The sequence below is a fragment of the Ischnura elegans genome, chromosome 9 (genome assembly GCF_921293095.1).
Source record: "Ischnura elegans chromosome 9, ioIscEleg1.1, whole genome shotgun sequence".
Lineage (NCBI taxonomy): Eukaryota > Metazoa > Arthropoda > Insecta > Odonata > Coenagrionidae > Ischnura > Ischnura elegans.
This window is the reverse complement of record NC_060254.1, coordinates 30,042,274-30,068,277: the sequence shown is the minus strand read 5'-3', so window position 1 is coordinate 30,068,277 and position 26,004 is coordinate 30,042,274. Positions and strand designations below refer to the sequence as shown.

General features: G+C 37.9%; 1 protein-coding gene across 1 annotated transcript in view; it reads right to left on the bottom strand.

Annotated features, from left to right (window-relative positions):
• The window catches only part of LOC124165377 (organic cation transporter protein-like), a 217,037-nt gene extending 197,643 nt beyond the window's left edge, over positions 1 to 19,394 (bottom strand). The window contains exon 1 of the mRNA XM_046542759.1: positions 19,193 to 19,394. The gene's annotated coding sequence lies outside the window, so the exon portion shown is untranslated. The remainder of the gene's footprint in view (positions 1 to 19,192) is intronic.
• Positions 19,395 to 26,004: the final 6,610 nt, after the last annotated feature.

Sequence of the window (26,004 nt, the reverse complement as noted above, 5' to 3'; positions counted from 1 at the left end):
TCTGTTACTCTTGAGTAACTATTGTTAGTAATACCCAAATGACCACTCTCAACTTGAAATAGGTATACATTGACGATTATTCCATCTATTTTTCTGCATAAAGGATATTAAAATATCAACTAAAGAATTAACATTGTTCTAAGAATCTCAGGTTATCCATTAGTCTAGTATTGTAAACGGAACACAGGCAAAGAAATTAATGCGTCAAAAAAGCGAATGCGTGAAAGTAGCGGCTTTAAAAACATGACTCTATTTATACAAAAGATATATGCAGATATTCTAAATGCATACAACTTATGCAAAAATATATTATTAATGATAATTGCCCGTTACGTATAAAAAACTGATAAAATTAAATTATATGGCAAAATAAAAGGAGTCAACTGCAAAAAGGAGAATTCTCGTTATCCGTCCTTAACGCATGGATCAGGAAAAACGAAGATTCTCGTGATCCATACGCAAGGTGTTGAAAGTTGTGGCGACCTTCGACCTCTTTTGAATTCCGTATCGCCAGGTTGTTCTAGTTTCGCACTAATGGCGGTTACCTCATTCGCAGAATGACTTAAAACCGCCACTGTTTTATAAAGGCACTTCAAATTGATATTGCAGTGCATTTTCTCTTTGAAACGTAATTTCCATTGGTGAAATTTGGTTCATGCGTGTAATGCACGCGTAATTTTCGGATTGAGTTAACGTGTGTGATTCGTGCTGAATTGCTAGACTCCCTGTTTTTAACAAGGCTCATAATTTTGGATTGAAGCACAAGGAAAAAAATAATTTGGTGACTTTATAAAATGGTGTGAATCAAAATACTCTGGAATTATTAAATGTTAATATTGCGTTAAAAATTCCGAATATTGGTGTAGATTTTGCCTCCCAGTACTCAAAAGTATTTCATGGAAACAAAACGAGCACGCAGGGAGTTTATTTCTAGTCATACTTGTTAATTACTTCAGAAGTGCTATGCTGTATAAAAATTTGCATACCCATACTTGAATCCGTATAATTAGTGCATGCAATCGCACTTTACTTAAATATGAATTGGAGGTGGTGTACGGAATAAATTATATGAAGAAATATATTTATTTTCAGAATTTTTCACAATTTTTCACATTTTTCACAATTTCGAGTGCAATATGTTATAATAACTTACGGTTAGTATTCTATGATGGCGCCGTGTTGAAGGATTATTGGTGATAACTGGTTTTTGAATACGACATACATGAAAAGTCTTCGCCAGAGTTCTCACAATTTTATGTGACTTATACATCGGAACTGGATCTTAATGTATTAATTATCTGCGAATACCTATTTATTCCCCTAATCTCAGCATCTGCGTAATATTCTCATATCCAGAAAAATCGCCGCTGCCATTTATCGAATTTTACCAAATCTGATATAGTTTTCTATACCAACGTAAGCTATGAAGTAGGAGCAAATGACTAGATTATCACTTAATTCCCAAATGAATAATTACGTGTGACTTCCACAGGAGATGTTCTAGCCTTCACCACCACCTGATTTTCTTACTATCTTTCATGGTGGCATAGATATATAGGATTTCTGATACTACCGGTTCAGCCAAATTACTTCAAGGGTTTTTGTTTGCCTTCTTTTCGGTTTAAAGCGTATATTTAACTGCACATGGAGCGATAAGTGGTGCGTCAATTCTTCTTTCTTGTCAAATGAATGGCTTTATGACTATACATCTTCCATGTTTGGTAAGGAATCACAACAAAAAGCTCTTTAGTGATCAATTAGGCAGTGGATGTGACAGCCGCATTGTTAAGGTAATAAGTGGAGAATGCCGCGTATGGGTACCGCATATACGCCTCATGATAATGAAGCAATACCTCAAAATGTCAGATTTGATATTTTCTTTTCAGAATAGTGTTTTTTCTATCATGTAGTGGGTAGGCATCTCATCACATTATTTTAACTATAACATCTAGTTAGATAACCGAAAGAATATCAATTTTTTTAGGAAATTCCAGTTAATAGTGGTCAAAATGAGTCATTGCGGATGGTCCCAAGAAGTATGTATTCAAATTCAATTAAGATTTTTCGAACAATTTATTGTGGCAATTATATTTTGGGATAGCGAGCAGCAATTCGTAAAACTTCTATATGATTCCGTGTCCCCTATGGAGCCTTTTGTGTAAACTAATGCTGTCTAAGTGTACCTTCCAGAATTTATGGAAATCTCATTCAGGATCACTTACGCAACTATTAGTGATCCAAATACCTAAGCTACCAGTCGACTTGCCAAAATGATGTAATGCCTGAAAAATAATCATACATCGAATGGCCATTGGAGTCACTCATTATTATTGTCAAAAATTAAGAAACAAATTTAATAATGAAGTATCCTGGATAATTCTACTCGTCCCAGTCTTTCTTGAATTCTATCTTCCGGCAATTTCTATGAACTTTATAGCCTTACTTCTCGCTGTAGAAAATAATATCAATTTTCCTTTCTCATAGGAAAGTTGAGGACTACGGACCATCAACAAAAATGGAGGATTTGTAGTTGAAAGATTAAACATATTCTGGGAATGAATGAAAGGGATTTGAGATGTGACTGAGATGGAGGTGATGTGAAGGATGATGGTGAACGATTGAGCTATGAAAATGTTCTGGGTGTATTTGTGGATTCAAAGGTTGATTGATGAGAGTTACTTGGCAGTTTTACTCATCGCTCAACCATTGATTTTTTTCTCCAGATTTACCATCCTCGAGAAAACGGAATAACTCCATGGGTGTTTTCATTGAAGTTACGGTTCAATAATGGGGTCTTTCACTCAGATCCAATGTCGTATTACCAAGTAGGAAAAAATAATAAAAAAACTGTGGATGAAAGGGAAAGATCACTCGAGAACAAAAAATGAAGAATCATCACCGTCTAGATATTCTCTTTTAAGTGTAAATTTAACTATAAAAAAGACTTATTAGCATCCTACTTTTCGTGAGTTGGTGACGTCATTAGATATCCGGTTCAAACACTCTGTCACGAAAAATTCGTTCATGGCTCGTTGAGGGAAGGTATCGCTATTAGGAGTGTGTAAAACAACGAACAAAGAATTTGAAATTTTTGAGTGTGCTTCTGAGAGGCTGAGAAGTTGTGACCCCTTCGGAAGGAGCGCGTTACGTCATCAACTTAACATTAACACAACTTTTCTCCACGTGTATTCAATAAGTAGGTGATGGATAGAAAATCGGAAAATACGGGTCTCTTTAATCATCTACCATATTCGAATTTTTAAATAAAAGGTTAATAAGCCTATAATTGCATGTTGTTACCAAACGTAGATGTTCGCTTTGCTGCATTACCTAACTAACAAGCTGATTCTTAGGGGCTTCCCGCTCAGTTAAAACGATTTTTTCGCATCGAATTTTTTTCTTAGGTGTTTTTATTCGTTTAATTACTTTGAGGAGGTAGACCTTGGGTACAAAATTTCGGCCGTTGGAAGAAATTTGATGCTGAGGTATATCTGATGCTATATGCCTTTGTTATTAAGCCAAATTACCCTCTTTTAATGGAATAAATAAGTACCGACACCCTTCGTTTCATTTTGCTTTGGTCACCAAATTTAATTACGCTTAGTGCCGTGTGGGCTCTGAAAGTTCATTTTAAATAGTACAAAGCACCTTGATCAAATTTCTTGCTTTATTAATAAAATTGAAATGATTAGGTTTTGACATATAATACTGTCATCAAGCCTGAAAAATGACTTTCAATGCCAAATCTTCTTAACTTAAATTTCATTTGAATGTAAATTTTAAGAATCTAAATTGAGTATTGCGTAGAATGTGACTGAATTATTTCACATTTTTTCCTTTAACGTGCATTAAAGACCAACGCCTGGGAATCGGTAGTTAGTTTTAATAAGTAAGAATAGACTTTACAGCGGCTATATGACTTGTTTAAAATGACACTAAGATATTTTCCAAACCTTATTTACTGAAAATGAGCGTTAAATTACGATTAGCTTATTAACCCATTATTCCCCAGACTGTATGAAGGGCTTTTAACTTCGGTTGTTTCGCATTTCCCGATTTATATTGGCGTAATTAAGTTGCATTTTTGGAATAAAAATATTTTCATCATATCATATTATTTTCATAATGCTGCGTATACGCAACGCTGGGAAAACTCCGGTTAAATAAATAAAAAAAAAGTAATTTTAAAAGTTAGGTTACATCCTTTATTTTTATCTTGATTTGTACACTCGACATCTTCGCCGGGAGTTATCGGTATTCCTTCGGAGGATATTCCCGATTCTGCCTTTCAACGGACATGCTGGGGTATGTCATTTTTCCTGGGTGTTTCGTATGTGCGCATTGATTTTTATGCCAAACGCCATCAGTCATAAGAATACAATTATATTAATGAAAATGATGGTGAAAATGACAAAATTAGAACCAGAGATTCTTTAAAAAAGTCAGTAAATCGAGGAAAAAATTATTCTGAAGTAGAAAATATTTCTGAGAATTAGGATTCAATAATGTTGCGTTTACGCAACGCTGGGGATTAATGGGTTAACCCTGGATAAAACCCTTCAATTTCCACCCTTTTTACCTCCTCCGGTTTTTCCAAGCAACACCTCTCCACTCTCCCCTCCCCCCCCCCCCCACGCTTTCCACTTCTACCCATTCCAGCCACCTCCTTGAGGATTTTCCATCCCATTTCTTCTCTCTCTCCCCTCAGTTCTCCCACTCCCGCCTCCTAAATATGTATAAATTAACTGCACTTACCACCATTGGTACCTTGAAAATGATGTAGTAATATCGAAACTCGGGTCGGATTAAATTTATTTTTGTGGAAAGTTGCAAATCATCTTTCATTACGATTAGCTTGATTTATCAGCTGTTTTTCATGGCCTATTATAGGCTAGCTTACGATACAAGTTTACAATCGTGGGTTAATAATATATATATATAATATAAGCTGGTTGAAATCGATCGTCAAATTTTAATTAATTAATAATGATCGCAACTACCATACCCATCTCCGTATTACTGAGTCATATGTCGATGATCTAGTGTAAACGGAAGTACTTACATGCTTCCCTAGTGTCAATAATTTCAGTCATTGCGGTAATGGAAGTGCAGAATATAGCTATGTCAATGTAACTATAGTGTATGCGGTGTTATTTATTACTGACTGCGGAGACGATCGGCAACTTAGGGCTTTTGCGCCATGAGGGATGGGTATGGAAGGAAGGGTGGAGAGATACTCGGCGTCGGAATTAGCCTACTCCAAACGAAAGGCGCCATGGGGACCACGCCTTAACGTCCCATCCGACGGACGAAGCTCTATACTTGAAGCGCCCAAGTCACTCAAGCAAGAAACGGGCATCCCTTAAAAAAATCTCTGCCACCGCCGGGATTTGAACCCGGTGCGACTGGATGGGAAGCCAACACTTCTAGCCACCACATCAACCCGATCCTCATCGCATTCCTTCACAGCCCTGATGTCGGTGTATGAAGGTAGCGAAACGCTGGAAAAAATTTGCATTCAAAATTATTTACGGTAGTTAGGGCGCTTCGTTAAAAGTAATAAATATTTTATGAAACTTTGGTCAATTTTTCTTTGAAAGACGCAATTTCAATAATCCAAAGAAAAAATGGATTTCGATTGTCCGTTTTTGAGATATTTGACGATAAATTTAGGATAATTTAACATAGGCTCTTATGAATAATTACAGATTTTTCGAGCTTGCAAAGCTGTTTGTAAAAAGACGTTGTTGAGAAGTCATTCATTAGAAGCAAAATATTTTGACGAATCTAAATATGTACGGGAAATTATTAGTTAATTATGAAATAAAACAGATATTTGTAAAAGAAACTACCTGAAACTGTCAAGATGGCCCTCGACATCTCTGGTATCAACATTGCAAAACGAAAACCACTAAACCGACTTCGGCTAAATTACGGAAATATATTTAGTTTCCCGGCTATTACGTATATTTCATATATCTTTTTTATAAATAAATATATTTATTTAGGATTTACCACTTAGACTGTAAATATTTAGTCAAGGTGTGTCGTCAACAGTTCAGTGTGCAAAGGTGCGATGCAGTGTTGAAACTTATCAAGTTGACTGCTATAAATACCTTTTAAAATGTAATTTTTGACGTTTGAATTTTGCAGAGGTGCAACATTTGACTCGCATGTCATTCCTAATAATGTTTTCTTTTGTTTAATTTTATTGCGACTCCTTTGAGTAAATAAAAGGTAGCTCGAGTATATCATTTGACTTCAGCCGATGCCGTTCTAACTATCTTAAGACCTATACTCCAAGATGCTGGATCAACATTAACCAGTACAGGCAACCCGCATATCACCCTAGCTCTCCAAGAGGCAAAGTTCTGGCTCCGTGCCTGCCGACCTGAGGTAAAGTATGGAGGCCATAGCTCCCTCACTCTTCGAGAAAGCCTCCATTGACTCGTGAATGGCTCTTCTGTGCGCTTCGAACTCGGACAAACATCTCATCGACGCGTTCGAAATCCCTCCCTGAGCGAAAATTCCTCCGTTTCGCTGGAGAAATAAACCTCGCGTAGACTATGTTTGCCTGCGGCGGGAAACGCGCATCGAATTTGCCACCGCAGAGAAAATCCTGCGTCGGGTATAATGGGGTCGGCATGCCGATATGAGGTCGAGGCCAGGCGGAAAGGGGAGGGTGGGACCTTCAACTGTTTCCGTTGGAATCACAAAGTATTTTTGGACTCGCGATATTCAGCGAAATTTTGCGGCGCTTGTGCTATATACGTTTCCTGAATGAATCGTGAAGGTTCTCCCGGAATTCTGCGTGATTGTCATTTTCGTGATAACTGTAAATGTATCATTCTTATTTTGTGCACCATATGTCAGCATTATGAATGATGGCCGTATGGATCCACGAGTTTATGATTCATATTGTGGCTATAAGAGGCTGTGTTGAGCTCATATTTCTCATTTATGGCTACCAGATGCTGCTCAAAAATTCTAATATCCATTACATCTGTTTCCATTACTTCAGGAAATTTAAACGTAAGCGTAAAGAAACGATTTCCAGAACTTATATCGATACCTCCACTGCAAAAACGATCAACAATCGCCCGCCGAATCAAATCCGCTCATCTAGTAGCCCAAAAATACGAATACGCTCAGCTGGCAGTTCCGGAGCATAAACGCTCATCTCCTATTCTCCAAGCTTGGGGGTGAGCGTTTATGCTCCGGACCCTGTCAGCTGAGCGAATACGTATTGTTGGGCTACTAGATGAGCTCATTTGAATCGGTGGGCGATTTTTGAGCGTTTTTTCAGTGAAGGTATCGATATTTGTAGTATGCTTTCCTATGGAAGCGAGGCACGGAAAATGACAACAACGGAAGAATTAAGGGTAGAGGTCTTAGAAATATGGTAGGTACTACAGAATGATGTGGATCAAATGAATAGACCGAGTTAGCAATGAGGAAGTCCTAAAAAGAGTAGGAGAGGAGAGAAGGTTCATGAAAACCTTGATAAGAAGACGGAATAACCTCATTGGCCACATCTTGAGACATAATGGCCTGATGATGACAACCTTCGAGGGACATGTAGATAGCAAGAATGGAAGAGGAAGACCTCGAATGAAATATATGGAGCATGTAAAGAAGGGTGTGAAAGAGAAGAAATACGTAAGTGTGAAAAGATTAGCTAACACGATAATTGAGTGGAGAGCAGCGTCAAACCAATCTTTGGATTTTTGACCGGTGGTGATGACTGGTTTCCATTTCATGGTTATTCGTACAGTCTACACCGAAAGAGAGCTCTTAAATGAAGACGGATATAACAAGAATGCTAGCATCTAAGAGGTGATTCGGGAATTTAGGGGGCCTTCCTGTCTTAATGCGTCAGATATGATGCCATGTTTCAGTCGTGACCTGATGATTGCCGAGTTTAAGAAAAATAATTCTTAATGTCATAATATTGGTCACTTACAATTAGTCACTTATATTGGTCACTTATAACCGCAGATGGTATTAAAAATTTAAGAATGTTTTCTTGAGAATACTATTCTAGTGAGGCCCCCCCTTAAATTAAGTAAATAATCTGGACACCGCTTGAAGAGGGATCTTTTCTTAAATTGAAGGTGTGCCTCTCCATTTGAGAAAATCCTATTATCATAGAAAAATTGCTGTCTTCCGCTTTATTGCAATCAGTGAAAAACCATCCGAAGTGACCATCCTGTCGCCGACATGCAGCTATGCTCTCTTGTTTCGCTGTTTTCTGAGTCCACAGGGTCCTAATTGTCCAAAAACGCTCCTTAATTACGCAAGTCTCTTCATCTACTGCATGCTGAATGGTTAATTATGCTGAATGAAGCGTTGAGATTTTTTAAATCCCTGCAAATATGAAAGTTGAGACCAATGCGTGTTCATTATGGTTGCGTTTCCCGGAAATTGAATTTAATAGTCTAAACATTAATGAGGGCACACATGACGATTTTTCTTTTAAACTTGGGAAATATGTAGATTTAAAACTAGAATATAAATTTTAAAATTAGTAAAGTAGTTAAATTTGCCACAGAGTAGGTACCAACTTTAATGATCCGACCATGCGTAACCAATCCTGAGAGCTAATCTAACGGCGCTGAGCTTCCTTGTTATATGTAAATGATATTTGGGCAAAATCTGATATCATGTTTTTCCTAGCGCTGAAGTCACAGCAAAGATAATACAGAGGTTGGTTAATGGCAGATACAAAGGAAGTCAAAATACTGGGAGAAACTGTACTCTTCGACTCAATCCGCCGGAAATATTGTTAATAAAAAATATAACCATTAACTGATATGATTGCTGTATGGCTCAAGTTTGTTTTTAATACGTACGTAATTATCCCGTGAAAGGAGTTCTTTTTGAACGATATTTTCGAAAATCTGGAAATCGTCATTAGATAAAATAATATTTTAGTTTAGCTGTTAAGAGGCTTGAGTGATAATGCCCTGAGGCAGGAAAACACGAAACCCTATTAACCCTATCTAACCCAGAGCCGTTTCTGGGAGAAATTAAATTTCAGCACTTGTAATTTTAAAAATGTTAAAAAATTCTGCTCATTCTTAATGATTGTGTTAGCCACATATTCCGCCGTTAAACTACCAACCTATACTTTGGGGGTGAATTTCAGTTGATCGAATTATATACCATCGGAGTGAAAGATACCATTGGACAATATTTGAGCACATTGAGTTTTTTAAATAATTTTTTGCCGGCCAATGTAATTTATTTAAACTGCTATGAAAGATAGAAAAGATATTACGCAAAACATCATCCGTAGAGACATAAATTTGAAATTTGTGTTTACAAATCTGCCTGTAGTCTGCTGAGCACCTGACAGCTCTAAAAATGAAGGGGTTCTCTCCGGGGTAAACTCTCCACCTGAATTTCTATTTGTTTGAGTAAGCAAATAATGAGAGTGCATGCACAAGAAAACGATTCATCATATGCTACGATGGAGCATATTTCTTTTCGGAAACAAGCCATGACGTTGACAGCAACAGAAAGAGAGAATATTAACAGCGCGATTTCAGTGGTTTAGGTTTATGTTGAGACACAAGTGCCTCACTGCTAAAGTATTAAATGATAAATATTTCGTAACCAACAGGCCACCCGGCGTAACTGAGGAAGGATAGTAGACACCCAGAGAAGTGGGTAACATGGAATTCATTCACATGGTATGATTTTTTGGTAAAGAAACAAAGCTGGTATGATAATGGTATACATATATGTAACAGCAAACAATGAACCGCGTATAGGATCAGCCTACACCCCGCTCCACAACATCTACATCTACATACTACCCCACAAGCCGCCTAAAAGGCATGTGGCAGGGGGTGTTAGGACACCAGCCGTTCTGACATAAAAAGGAAGTGCTCCAACGAAATTACGACTAGCATTTATTTAAGTTCTTTATGGTTCGAAGGAAAAACGAATTCCCATATCTATCCGTTCGGCAAAACATCTCCCTTAATTTATCGCTTCTGTCGGACCTGGAAATGTGGTCGGGCTCTGGTATTATGTTCTCCGTGTCGCTCTTAAAGATATCCATTCTCAATTGTTCAAGGAATCTAAGCCTAACGCGCAGCCTACGAGTCTCCAGCGGCTCCTAGCCTAATTCGCATAGCATGTGGGTAACGCTGTCTGTACGCCCGTAGCAGTTTTTGACGAACCCCACAACTTTCCATTGTATTTTTTTCAGTTAAGGAATATATCGTTATGTGTGCGTAGACCATAAACGTCGTGTGAACGCATACCCCAGCAAAAAGGCTTGCACCATGTAGTTTACTTCAAGTAATTAAAACTCAAGCACAGAATCCTTTGCGTTATGTTTTCCCTAAGATCTTGTCAAGAGATGTGCCTACCCGCTAGGATGTCAAACCACATAAATTGTATGACGCGACGTAACAAACAGTAATGAGAAAACGACCCAAGGACGCGTTGGACACAACCAGAAGTAACACTACGGACTTAAGGACCATGAAATGCATCTACGTACCAACTGTGGTTGCAATCCGAGCATCCGTATGGAACTGCATATCGGACAGACAAACAGACCTCCTCTCATAAATATTCTTCTTGGTATTCCTCGATGAGGTATTACCACTAATATAATCCAGGCAGTATAATGTACAATAAAAACACAGTAAAAAGAACTCTAACGACTAAATTTTTGGTGGAACTACCACCTTCCTCGGAGTTAGGAACTCCTATATCGATAGCTAAGTTCTAACACCACGTAGGTACCAATCTCAAAAATAGCAACTTTTCAGGAGAGCAAAAAAAAAAGATTTAATTTTTTAGTTACATATAATTTTAATTGAAATTTATAACCAAAAATACATAAAACTGAAAAAGAAGCATGCATTTGAAAACAAAGAGTTGTTTTTGCTTTAATTTTCTTTCTTATTGACAGTATTAGCGGTATTAACTCATACCGGCCTAATTCTGAGATACGTGTTGTCATAACTTAGCCATCGATATGTATATGGGATCGAAGGTGACGTCCCCCTCTTAAGCATAGTACATACCGCTGGCCAAGATATCCAGTAAATCTTCTGCGATCCTTCTCCCATTGTTGTACCACCTATGCGACGGCATGTCAGTGTTATCTCCCCGCGAGGTGGACCTTCTCAAGACGAGAGAGTTATTAAGACTAAAGCTTTCTTTTCTTTCTCTCTCACCCTCTCAGAATGCTGTTCAAGTATCAGACTGCGAATCAGTCGAGTCTTAAGTAAATCAAACATCGGCCTTTGTCCTTTCCTTGTGCCTCGGGCTTCTGAATGATGCCAATCGTATCAGACTTTCGTCAGAAGTTTGTTGTTGACGCGAAAAGCGAGGATACTAGAGGGTAGTATGTATGTACACGACAATGCTATATGTTTATTTCTTCACCCTTCTCTCAAAGATTCAAACGACCTTTGCCGGTTCTTCCCCCGAATACTATACCAATATGCATTATCGAAAGGGACAGTTGTTGTACCAATGGTGATTGTGATGTCTGTTTATTCTATTCTATACGTATAAAAAACGGATTCGTTAGTGCGTCCGAAATCAACAGATTGCGACAACGGTTCACCGTTTATCATGAAAGTTGGCAAATTCAAGATTTTTTCAAAAAGAATGTTTTCAAGAAGGTTACGTTACATCAATTCTAAACCTGTTTTTATCGGCCCCGAAAGACCCCACCTAGTCGTCCCTATGTTAAAAATTGGGTCCAAAGGAGCCGGCTTCATTTTTTGCTCTATAATGGTACTCTAACTCTAAATTTATGCCTTGCATACCTTTGATGGGTGGCTGAATCAATTAAATTTCTGACTATTTCAATCAATTTTTTATGCTTCATTTTTCTAAAAAGTGTTATTGATTTTATTTTATGATACTTGTGCATTTTTTTCTGGAAATATAAAGAATAGCAGATTTCATTTTTTACTAGCATTAACTTTTATCCTTGGATGATAGTTATGTAATTAACTGCTTTAGAGGAAATGTGGTCTTTTCCAATGCGGAAAGGCGAATTTTTGGCATTTGCCATTATATTATAACTTTCAACTTTAATAAACTTAAGTATACAACTCCTGGATAGCGAGTGAATCTTTTTACATCGTGTATATACACAAGGGCGTACCCAGGATCATAACTAGGGGGGAGCAAGCCAAGTTGTGACATTAGTTTATGAGATTATTTCCTTGAAAAAATTGTTTTATTTTGTTAAATATCTTATACTAATACATATCATATTTCGTCAGTTTAAAGAATTTTTTTTAATACTTTCGTTTCAATTCAGTACTGATTTTTCTTCAAGGCTTTTGCGATTTTTGCTTCTGGGGGGGCATCTGCCACCCCCCCTGCCCCTCGCTGGGTACGTCCATGGGTATATACAAATGGATATTGGGTATTTTATGTCTTCGCGGGCACATGCCGCCTGGAACGTGGAAATTGTGCAACTCTGCAAGGATTATATGCTACTAGCTCAAGAGAATCACCTGGTAGACCCTCACTTCGATGAATTCTAAAAAAGCGGCTGAGCATAACAGCCCAGCTCCACCTTATTTTATGACGTCGCACAAAACCGCAATAAATTATGATTGAAGGTCGATGTATTGATTCGCGATGTTGTAAAAATATTTTATTCTTAAGGAGCTCATCCCAAGACTCTGGGAATTGAACAGAGTAGTTATTATCGAATGCTAAAAAATATAAAAATGAAGGCGCGTGTTTATAAACGAGCATTGGTGAGCAGAACATTGCGAGAATAATTAGGTTTTTCATAGATAATTCGAAAGAATCAGCAACTGGCATGATCTCCCCCATAGCCTCGCTCTCTGGTAGTGCTACATTCTTAAGTTTCAATCCAGCTTTCTTATAAAATTTCCTTACCTAGTCGGGGAAGAAGAAATCTCCAAAGTTCGTTAAAGTGAACTTCTCTCCATGTTTTATCCCATAATCTCTCTCGAAAATCAAACTTCCACATGCTTGAAAACATATGCTTAAACCACGTAATTTTAACACGTAAGCAATAAATAGGTATACATAAATAAATTGTAGGAACAAGATAGTGCCGTTTTTGCAGCCGTTTCGTTCGTTTGGCCTGTAGAGAATAATTCGCAGAGTTTATTGACAAGTGGAGCAACAACGAGTGTCATCATTAGCTTACTATAAATCAAAGTTAGCATCAAGAGTCAATCAAATAACTGAGACAGGAAAGTGAGTAAGGGTTCAGGCAATTTCTGATTCGTGATACAGTATTTTACGCGCTAAAATTTTGTGGTAATGAGTAGTTGTACGTTTTACGGTGCAAATGAAGGCCGTTGCCATAATAAATGGCGATCTTATTTTACTTTATTACTCAGAGCAATGGGTCTTATTACTTTTATAATCCTCTGAACATAAAACTATTTGTTTTATGTTCAGAGTTTAATCCTCTGAACATAAAACTATTTATTTTATGTTCAGAGGATTGTTTTATCTGCGATTAACATTGATTACGTTAATTTTAGAACGTATACCTACTAATCCACTATCCCGCCATAAAATCAAAATTGTTAATAAATACCAACAACTTTATTCATAAGATTTTACCTTATTTTCTTGCGTAATAAGCTGGAACACGTCAAATGAAGCGTAAAATTTACCGCTTTTAACTTTCGAACTAATGAGGTGAGAATCTTGGAAGAGTTCTTTCAAATGCCACTGAACTTTCGGTGGCGCTGTTAGACTGAGACAAAAAGTTGAGACAGAGTCCTCTGGATTGTTGATAATACACTACAAAGTTGAGTCGTCGCATCCTACCATCTTTGTTCTCTGCACTCGTTGTTTACGTTATGAAAGTGAATGTGGCCGGCAGTTGCTCGGCAAGATTTTCCGTTATTTGTAGTAGAAATACGGCACAATAAGTTGTAGTTTTTTATTTCCTATTGCTCAAACCATGAAATATGATATAGAAACAAGTGATTGCATGTTTAATAAACATCTACACATTATAGAACTTTATCATGACTGTTGATTGTGAGAATTTGATGTATCACTGAGATGCTGTTCATTAAAATTACTTGTGAATTAATGCTTTTGGTGTAATTAACAAAATTTTATTTATATTTTTAATTACAGGTTCATATACTCGAGTAGTCAATGTCATTGGTGGTAAAGGAACATAGCAAAATTGAGAATAATGCAAGATGTGTGGCAGCTGTCATCACCTGTACATCATTCTCTCCTACTAATTTGAATCCATTTTAATAGAAATGTTACATCATGTGCACTTCAGATTTATTTATTTTGTTTATTTTTCATTATGTAAATAATCTTAGTTTCAATGAAATTGTTAAATCATTCTGGAAATCTTAAAATGTAACATTTCTGGTGTGTGTACATTATATACTTTGGAAAAATGTGATTTTTTCCTTTATATACCTCCTTTGATGATATCTTTTATGATCTGCAACTCTCGTGAAAAGTACAAAATTGCATGCCAGCTTGTGACTTCTGTAGTTTTTCTTGTCTAATTTTGGGGTAGGATAATATTTCCGATTTGTCGGCACTAAAAATTGACCATACTTGTCCTCAAATTCCTCGTATAATATCCATTGCGCTGTTTTCATGGATGTTTACTCGGATATTACATGCGACATCTCTTCCGATCAGAAGATAACAATTCTCTCTCAGCTGATATTGGACTTTTCAAAATCTGAAATTATTCCTTTGACGAGAAAAAAATCGCTATATAGTAGCCCTGAGAGCAGTAATAGTAGTTTTGGAAATAATTTACCCTGTTTCAGACATAAATATGAGAGTTTCATATCTAGAAAAACGTCCTGTGAAAAGAATCAAAACTTAACTGAAGCGCGAATATTTGTTATTTTTCACGATTTAAAATTTACAAATTGATAGTAAAGTGTTCCTAGTACCTCAAGACTGAATATATTATAATTTATAATTACCGAAAATGCGACAGGAATCGCGTATTTATGAAAAAACTGGCATTATATCACTTTCCCCCATAAGACTCTATAGAGACGGAAGAACTAAAATGGCGGACGTCTCAATTCCCATAGTGGAAGTGTATGGAACGACTCGACCCTATGGGTGCGGTCCGTTGAACGCTACCAATGCTTCGGAGCGCCACCAAGCGGTCCGTTATTCGCTACGGAGCGCTACAGGTTAGGCTGTGACGTCACGGTAAACGTCATACACCCGTTTCCCGCCTCGCTCCGGACCAGCTCCAGACGCTCCCCTGAAAACTTGGGTCAGCGGAGGAGCGAGTCAATTTTTGGCGGAAATTCGAAGGGAATGCACTGAGGCAATGGAGAGTTTACTCACGTTGCAGATGATGGACGCTGAATGTGGACGCCTTTCTCCTATATAAGTGACTACGAAGTAACGGAGTAGACGCACTTAGTAAATAGATGTAAATTTAATTGTGATTTAAATAAATATATAGCAAGAACTAAATATCGACAAACATTCTCGTATCTCCCCCAAAATGAACTCAAATGTCTTTGGAAGCAGCCTTTACATACAAAAGGCAACAAAAATTATTAAAAGGGGCATTTAATATAAAGAAAGGATTGTAAGAACATATATCGACAAATTTAGTCATGCCATAAATTAAAATCTGAAGAAAAATAGGATATACATGAAATAGATTAATGTTTTTTAATAGTCGTTAGCCATTATAAGTTAATATGTTTCAACTGGGAAAACGGTAGAGTACCTACTTTTTCCTTTACTAGGGTAATGAGTTTCATTGAGAAGGGTAGGCGAGGGTTGGTGTGAGAAATACAGTCCAAAGTTTCTTCCTTTACTATTTGGAGCCTCGGTATTGAAAAATAAAATTCATTTCAATGATATTCAAACATATTTATTAATATTCAATGATCATAGTCACCTCAATTCGCAATTAAAACCACATCTTCGATTTCATAATCCCAGTTTGCCCACCCTCGTTCATTTCCGCCATCTTGAATTCGCTCCTGACCGGTCCGAAAAGAAATTCTCGTAGCGAACGTAGCGCCTATGGACCGGTGCTCCGGAGCACTTCCGTCTGTAGCGTCTGGTAGCGAAAGTAGCATTCATTGGACCGCACCCTATGAGGGAGTAGTGTAGAGAACTGCCATCCAGAGGACTCTGAGTTGAGAAAGCTTCATCCGGCATCTAGCGAGGAAGCGCGTATACAACTTCGCACAATGCTAGGCGAACAGATAGCGCTATTTCATAAATCATACATGACAGGTCACGGTGATACGGAGACGAAACAATCATGCTGGCGTACCAAAAATACAACAACAGTAATTGCTGTATCTAATTTATAGGCATGCCATTTTACAAGCATATAGTTTTTGTTTACAATAAAGTATACTGATAATAATATAAAGCCTGAATCACACGATCAATTTGTCCAACCCTCAGAATGATACCTCCAGCGATAGGTTTTCAGGGACCAAAAGAGTAATCGCTGGGCCCATAATTTTTTTAATCACGTTGCCATTTCCATCATCTCTTTTCCCATCGCTTATTCTATCACTTTATTTATTTTTTGTGTAATTGATGTCATTATTTTACTTTATCACAATGTATTTACAACTTGCATTCAATTAAAAGCCAGGTGTAGCGTTAGAATCGATATTAGTGGCCGTGCGTTCTGATTGACGATGCCAGCGATGGTTTCAGCGACGGTCAAAGGGACGTGCCGAGTGAAGGAAAAAGAGAAGGCATTTTACATACATAGAGTCATCGCGGAAGACGATCATTTTTCCCGCCATCATTGGAGCGATTGCTGGAGCTGTCCCTTGGAAGGGATGGAAAAAATGATAAGTGTAATTCAGGCTTAACCTCAGTGAGAAATGGTTTGCGTTTGATATGCCTAGTTGTGTTACTGCCCGAGGCGCGCAGTTAGTAGTTAGCTTCGGCTAGAGCTTAGGTGGTACGCGAGTGACCTATACTGGTAATTTACAGTCAAATCTCACGCATAGCAAATCCATATATTTCATTAAATCATATAAATTTCGCTAATACAACGCTAAAACTTAAAGTCATCGATTGCTGCTTCTTAAATGGCCGTAGTTATAATGACTAGGTCTCCATTGGAATTTTATCTTGATACCCGCGTGATTTATTTGACAAAATTTAAAGTATTGGTCTCTAAAGGCATTCGTTTATACTTTTCGCAATTTGAAAATAAATAATAATAAATAATTTAGGAAAAAAATAATAACCCAGTCAACACAACAATTGTGGCCACAATGTGGCAGAAATGTGGCCATAGTGGGTTGCCATCAGTTGCCATTATGGCCCCATAGTGGTTTTGACCCCTGGCCATAGTGTGGCTAAAGCGTGGCTCACCATAATGTGGCTTAAGTGTGGATAATTCACTTTCTTTATATCATTTGAATCAATCAACTTCCATTTTAATAACTTACCAACTAACCTGTATCAACAGCAACCGTAATATACTTATGCTTACAAATGTTTGGTTTGCCAATCTGTGGCATTCCTGAGACGATCCACAGTGTGGCAAAGTTTGGCATGTTTGGCAAGCCAAAATATGGCTTGCTGCATGGCAACCACAGTCTGGCCATAATATGGCAAGCTGCGGCTAGCCATAGCCATAGTTGCCACAGGTAAACCACAATTCGGCCACAGTGTGGCCATAATTGTTGTGTTGACTGGGGAGTTACTACGCTAACTTTTCGTTTCATATTACTAACTAATAGTTTTACTTGCGTGGTCGTATGTTCGTGTCCTAAAGCATTCTCCTAGTTTCTAGTCTGACCCCATCTTGCTCTCCTGTGTGTTTGGCATGTGTCCGGCAAGCGAGCGCGTTTCTCATAAACGCTAAGATTGCTACTTGCTTGAGGAATAATCCCATGCCACACACCCTGGTGGTATCTTAATCGGTACCTCGTAGATGTAGATACATTTATTACCTAACGGGGATTGTGTCTTTAATCGATCCCCCGTCCTGTAAGGGCACGTCAGATTTCGAAAATACAGCTCTGTTTGATTGACAAATACACTCGTTTTCGAATTGTAGATATTACTATCAGTGAATCCTCTAATAGAGCGATTCCTATAAAGAAGTACCTATGTGCCCTTTCAAATACAACCCAAATTGCATTTAACAGATATGTATTCCTTGCTTTGTGATGGATAGAGATCCCTGAACTAATCGTCTTCTGTAGGGGATTGGAGCGGATGTATCGTGGGCAGTCTCCGTTTGGGAAAAAATATCGGTGGAGCTGCAGCCCCCAAAGCCCAGACTTCTCCAGGACAGGAGACGAAATTTTTGTCAAGAAAAAGTCAACCGACGCTATGCAGTATACCCGTAAGATGGACGTTAATACTAGACGTCGCGGAAAACTGCAGTGTAATTCTTAAGTATCCTGACTAGCGCGATCGCCTTTCGTCACCGAGGTTACGCTTTCAGTAGCATTGTTTGGAGCTGTTAATAATGGAGCTGTAACCTAGCTAGTTCAGCTGGTCGGCGATCGCCGAGGGCTCCGTCCCGAGCTTGTGGGGCCCCCGCTTGCGTATTATATCGTGAATCGTATATGATAGGTGTAATAAAAAATACTCAGATTACTTGAACTAATTTTTTTGTGTAATTATAAAATACTATGTTCTCACTAGTTGCTTTATTTACAGCATACTCTGTGTAAATACATGATATAAAAATAATTAATAAAATAAAGGTGTCGGAAGATGATAAAGAATATTTGAAAGGCTTAATCGAAAAGTTTAATTTGGAGTTTTTTTTTTAGATTTCGGTGCAATTTCATGGAAGAAATTCACGAAATGGATAATAGAATCATAATACATGAAATTTTATAAGATGTAAAATTCTCACTTTTTATTGTATTTTTCCTTACGAAATTGCTATTTTTTATTAACTTTTATGTAGTTTATAAGTGCCCTAATAGCGTAAAAATCCATTTTCGGCCATGCAGTTTCCTAAAATTTTCCGGGAAAGGACCCTCAAATCCGTAGTATTACGTAAGGAGGGCCCCATCATGAGCCCCGGCTGAGGGCCCCACATCACCCCAGATCGCCTGCTGATTTATATTTGCCCCTGCCTTAAGGGCAAATATAAATCAGCAGGCCCTGGGATTCCTCTCGTTACCCCCCAAATGAGGATCTATATACGCCACTGATTTTGAGAAAAATTTTAAAGACTTACGTTTTTACTTGGGATGATAGTAAAATTCGGTGGTATTTTCACGGCTCTCTCGAGGAAAGCTCTTCTATATCTTCTCCATTCCTTTCCTTATCCATTCAGCGTGATTTTTCTTCAGCACTTGAAAACTTCACGCGGTTGCCTCTAGTAATTCTTACCGTTGCTGTCACAGTTTTCACCTATACCTCCTCAGTGGTGGATAAGCTCAAATCTGCTAACGGTATGATCGCGATGCACGTATTCTTTATTAATCCGAGGAATCACCGATATTGAGATAGCACTGCTGATAGCATCCTATCGCTGCTTTATGCTGAAGGATTATTAGGTATTTCTATTGTTATCGATAAATTAGAGATTACGAGTTGTAAAAATAAAAGAATTTTGAAAACATGTTTATGTTTTCCAACGCTAATCAGTGTGGTGAGTATAAGTTTTTAGACCACCCCTCCAATCCTTCCGCGGATATTTTCTTCACCCTTAGTCTCCGATCTTTTCCAAATTATTTTATTACGTCATCCGTACAGAAATCATGTCTTCTAGGCACTATCCTGCAGCTTCAGTGTTTCTTAAAGACTATTTTTTACAATATTCCCATCATCGTCATCACTGGTCAACAATTCTATCGTTGGTTTGACTCAGCTCTCCATTAAATTCTCCATTCAGCTAATCTTTGCACACCCACGAATTTCTTCTCTTACAGATCCTACTTTAGCTGTTCCAAATATTTTATTCGAGGTCTTCCTTTCTTGCCATCCACTTTTCCCTCGTCGATTGCCTTCATCAGGCCATCATGTCTCATGATACAGCCTTTTAGATTGTTCCCTCTTCTTTTCAAGGTTTTCATGACGCTTTTCTTCTCTCCTACTCTTCTTTGCACATACTCATTATTACTCGGTCGATCCATCTGATCCTCTTCATTCTTCTGTGGAACCACATTTCGAAGGCCTCTACCTAGATTTCTCCGCGGCTGTCATTGTAAATGCCTCACTTCCGCTCAGGAGCATGCTCCAAATGTAGGTTCTTATAAATTGTTTCTTTACTTCCATATTGAGTCCCGCTGCAAGTAGGTGTCTTTTTTGGTGTAAATGAAAAGTGAAAAATTTCAAGCGCGCGAAAACGCGACGGCTAAGTGTGAATGATGGGAAAAGCCCGTTGGACGTTATTCTGGTTCCCTCTGCCGCAAGTAAGGTGACCTTGGGACTGGGACATGTGCGCCGCTGCGATGCAGGCTGCTAGCAGGTAGCAAAGTACCCTGCTAGCAGGTAGCGCTTGGATTAAATAAGCATAATTAATACGTTATCAAACGAAGGAAAATTTCCGACCATAGGCAGTTTTATCAGGTGATTATTAAGAGATGTTTCCCTGAGCTCTGTGACTCATGCATTCATTGGTAACCTCAGACGATGTAAAACTCCTATCTACTCGTATAGAAACTAGGTCCCTGTGACGTCACGTGGAGTGGCATCGCATGCGCGCCAAGCTGGCCTTTTTCAAATGAGGTTAAAATTGAACATTCGTCTAAACTGGGATTTCTAAAACCAAATAATTTGTATATTATGATTACACTAATGGAGGGTAACGAATCGTAATCAAGGTCTTTCGTTTTCTTTGATGAAGGAAACTACCCTATTCATACACCTCTACTAGTTTTTGCATCCCTATTTTAATGTTACAACAGACTTCTTCTCTTCTGCTGCATACGAATATCTTGGTTTTCTTTGTGTTCACTTTCAGATGATATTTATCCATCACCTTACCCAGAATATTTTTCAAATTCTTCCCTGTTTCTGCAATAACGGCTATGTCATCGTAAAATCTTTATTAGTATTTATTTTCCATGGATATTCACTCCCGAGGCCTTTTACTTGATTTCATTAATGTCTCTCTCGATGTAGACGTTGAAAATTACGGGTGGCAAATTTTATTTAAAATATTCCCACTTAGAGTATTTAACTCATGTCATCCCATCATTACTCCTTCATTTTTCTCGTATATTTCATGTTTTAATACCGTGATCTTCGATAACTGCCTTTGTTCCCCTTCGATTCCTGCTCCGAAAAGGCATCTCTATCAAAGTTACCAATAATTGGAATAAATTTAATATTCATTAGAGAAAAAATGGGGATGAGACATGGTTTAATATTAGTTTAATCGTATGGACTCGATAATACTCATACAAAAACGGCGGAATATGAAATCAAAAGACTCGAGATTCGAACATATCTTTGGTTTCGAGTTTCAAACACATCTTTGTCTCGGAATTTTAATAATAGCCAATGTATCGGTATGCTAAAAACTTTTTGTTTGTTTATATCAACTAATGTAACATCAAAATTCCATCAGGCTAAATGTCTGTCAACGGAGCATGCTGACAACAATTTAATCAAGCTTAAAATACACTCCAGTTTCACATACAGCAAGAGAGCTCAGACTCATATAAATGTAAAAGGAATATAAAATCCATTAAAATTAAACAACATAGTACATAGTGTATTACATTATCAAGATGATTACTGAAATTTGGGAAAAGCAATACATCTTGGAGAAAGTAAATGTAAATCAGATTCAGCAGTTGAAAAGAGTGCGGCGAACGAAATTGTCGTTCGTCCCATGTTAATGACAGCTGTACTCTGTAGGTTTTGGATGGAGGTCGATCGTTCAGCTGTCCATTTTCACTGGAGGGATTTTCAGATGGTCAAGGCCGAGGGTGATGAGCACAATAACTCATAAGTGTATGTTTTTCCCCTGCCTAATTTGAAAAGGAAAATCGTATTCATATTAATTGCGCTTTTTCTAGTGCTTTATCAAATAAAACTATAGTTTCTGAAAACTAAAAAATCGTGTTGATTGTCGACCCTGTAACTGAAAATTATTCATGCATTATATTCGGATGCACTTACTGAAATCTCGAAGAGGCTTTTTGAGTTTTACGTATGTTATTTCAGCGTTCCACATATTAGTGTGTCAATACTTCGGAAAAACTTGACACACCTTTTCACTTGAAATCCCTCTTCCCTATGCGAAGGTTGTTGCAATTTTTTCAAAGTCATTCAAAGTTCGCGGGGATCGTGGTAACACAGTGAGTGTAGCGCTGGGCTGGTGACCTAGGAGTTCTTGGTTCAAATACCAGTGGATAAATGGTGGGTTTGGACACGCCATATCAAAATTTCCGAAATGCGAGGTGGCCCAGGGAAAGAAACTGGCCTCCCCACCCTGATTGTGTAAATTTCACCTGCCTGAAGCTTAGTCCGAAGTGACCTCTACCCTAACCTATCGAACCAACCCTCGCTTTCAATCACTGCTTGCGTGAATGAGATGGTCACAGTGTGAGTCATACATGTATAAGCATCGTTGCAGTTCCTTTTCGCTTTTAGGCCCGTTTGCGTGACAGCTTTCTTTGTATGCTTCAACAACCACGGGTGAATTAGCAGGTGTCTTGGTAATGTCTTCCGGCTAGTGATTTCTTTTTCAATCCTTAATGCGTTTTCTGGTCTAGGTACTTTCTAATGCATTTAGCTCCAAACTAACTCCTTCGCATCACTTTCTCGAAACAATGACAATACACATTCCTATGGGCCTTTCAATCTAATCAGTGCTTACAATTATTAATTGGCTAAGGCTAACAATTAGTCACTCAATTGTGCCCCTTTTGTTCGTGAAGTTTATATCCCATATCTCATTTCGTTTATTTTGTCATTTTCCTGCACAGCCTTCTGTGATATGCATTTAAGATAGTAAAGCAATGTTTTACGGCGATAAATTGGAACTGTTCCATTATGTGATCGATAAATAACAAAAACTAGACATTCAAATTACAAAAGAGCGCCAAAATTTATTGAAAAAAAACACTAACCTAGTGGAAAGTTGCCATATTGATTTTTCTTCTTCACAGTACCCCTTCATGGCTTTTTTCTCATCCCACTGGAATTTCCTCCTTCAACGGGTATGGCATTGAAGACAGACTTTAAAGCCTGGTTACACGGTACATTAACGCGTGCAAGTTACGTTTGCGTGAATGATTTTGGTGGACCGGAACGGAACATGTAAGAATCCATGAACCAAATTAAAACAGGTTCTATTGTCTGTGCATGTATTCCCACAAGTTGGGTGGTTGCGCGGTGCATTTTGGCGTTCATTCTGGCGTTCATACATTTAGACATTAACCCGTATGTGTTAATGTATCGTGTAACCAGGACTTTAGAAATATCGTGACATACACAAAGGGGCGGTCTGGCTAGGTCGGCTGGTTGGCGATCGCCGAGGGCCCCGAGCTTAAGGGGCCACCACAACGCTCGCTCCTACCATATATGAAAGGTGTAATAAAAAATTACTCAGATTATTTGAAAACTAAAGATTTTTTTGCAATTTTAAAATACAAAGTTTTCATTTATTTACTTTATTTTCAAAGTACTCACTATAAAAAGGTCTTTTAAAAATAAATAAAATAAAGGAGTCAGAAGAATAAAGAGAACCTGATACTTTTTTGAAAGAGTTATTAGAAAAGCTTATTTAAGATGTTTTTTTAAAGATATGTGTTATTACATTTTTTAAGCTGAGAAATTGTAGCTCTTTGCAGTATCTTTTCTGACGAAACTGCTATTTTTATTAACTTTATCTAGTTTTTAAGAGCCAGAATAGCGTCAAAATCCATTTCTGGGAATGTAATTTCATAAAATTTTCCGGGGGAGGACCCTATCATAAGCCCCAGATGAGGGCCCCATTCACACCAGACCGCCCCTGCATACACACATCTAGAGACTCAAATCGGCAAAAGTTAAGGTTATTCGTTATTATTAGTCCTACTTTTTAAAAAGTATTTCGCCGTATATAATTGTAGGAACTGCTCCCTTTCTACCCCGGATTTCCCCATATGAGTATTCTAACCCTTGTTCAACTAAATTATTGCAAATCTAATCTGCACAATTACGAGCCCCGTACAAAACGGCCTTTACACAGATGTTAAGCGAATTAGGCTGGGAGGCGCTAGTAACTCGGAGCTGCGCGTTAGGCTCAGATGGCTAGAGCAATTAAGAGTAGATACCTTCAAGAGGGTCACGGAAAACAACATCATATTATATTCCCACTCTATTTCTAGGTCCGATAGAAACATTAAAATTAGAAAGATATTTTTCTGAGCGTGTAGGTATGGGAATTCGTTTTTCCCCCGGCCAGTAAAGGACTTTCATAAATCCTAGTCGTAGTTTCACATGGGCACTTGCTTAGGCTATGTACACGGCTGGTATCCCTAATCCCCCTCGCCACACACCTTTTTAGGCGGGTAGCCGGATAGATGTAGATCCGAAAAATTCAGAAAGACATCTTCAATATGGAATTTTTACTGTAAAATGTTCATACATGTTTTTTTTATTTTAAATAAAGTTGTTAAACTTCGAAAATTTTTTCTCTCGTGAAATACCGCGGCGAAATTTGCTAGAAAATAACGCAAGACTTTTTAACATGTTAATTTTTTTTTAGGTTTTTCACAAAAGTGGATTCAGGGAGGTGATGTGATATTTATTTTTAAGCCGCTCTTTATTTCTAAGTCAATAAATTTTATTGGGTGCTCCTCTATGTAAACAACCAATGACTTAAGTAATAAACTAAACGGTATTTCCTTTTTGGCCTGAGATTCTGAGTCGTCGATCGAAGTACTTAGAAATATTTCCGTGCATCATCTATCGTATTCTTTGCCTTGTTATTAATTCTCACAATTACCTTTAATATATAGCTATTACAATACGAAATATAACCACTCAGATAACTCAACCCAATGGAAGTTAAGTTTTTAGTTTAACTTTACTGAACGGAGGTCCATCGGTCTCAACGTCACGCAGCGTTAACAGCTGAGGCGACGCGATGGTAGTAGGAACACTGACGTCACCTAAAGCGCTGTCGCCAAATTGCATGCTCCCGCCAGTATTAAAGGAGGCCATGGTATCTCACGGTACCCTGCTTGGCAATAACCTAAAATGATGACAGCGGTCACATGTTATTCTTCTCGTCTTGAAAGATGCATGTATTTGGTTTTTCAGTCATTAATATCACGAAGGAACATATAAGTGACGTAATATCAGACAAGCCACAATAAATGGTTACAGCGATCGTAGTTTTGGCTCTGACGAAATTTTGACGAAATCTCACTTAGGCCTACCACGTGATAAGAAGAAATGCCAAAAACAATGCCCGCACGTATCAATAGATATAAAACTGATGACATAACGACCAGATGAGGAGATGCAAGAACCGGGTCAAAGATAGTAGCGGTGTAGATAAGTTGTTCCGTTCTTCGTCTGTGGCAATATTTACCTGTTTTTATTGCTGTTTCATTTATTAAACAGAGGTTGACTGTATTACGGCCATATAAGAAAGCAAGTTGGGGTTCATTCACCATAAGGAGGTTGACAAACTCATCAAAGTTACTCAATATTTGGGGCGAGTACATATGTCCAGGATCTGTATCAGTAGTGGGATCAAGAATAGATGTTGATGCTATTCACAGGCTTGAATTATGAGTAGGTATCTAAAAGGACTGATATTTTGCCACCAACATTGCTCTCAGCGATGTAATTCGTAACCGGTAAATAGTGAATGTATGCAAAAATATATTGGTTGTAATATTAACCAAAGAAATCATTTAGAACACAAGAAAATGATGATAAAGGAATTCTATCACTCTAGTCGCCTCAACAACCTGAACTTATAGATTTTCTCGAAACGGTTAATGATGACGCATAACTGTCAACTTAACTTAATTTGATATCAATCACAATAACTTTTTCTGCTACCTGAAAATCGTTTGGGTGACTCGCTTGTAG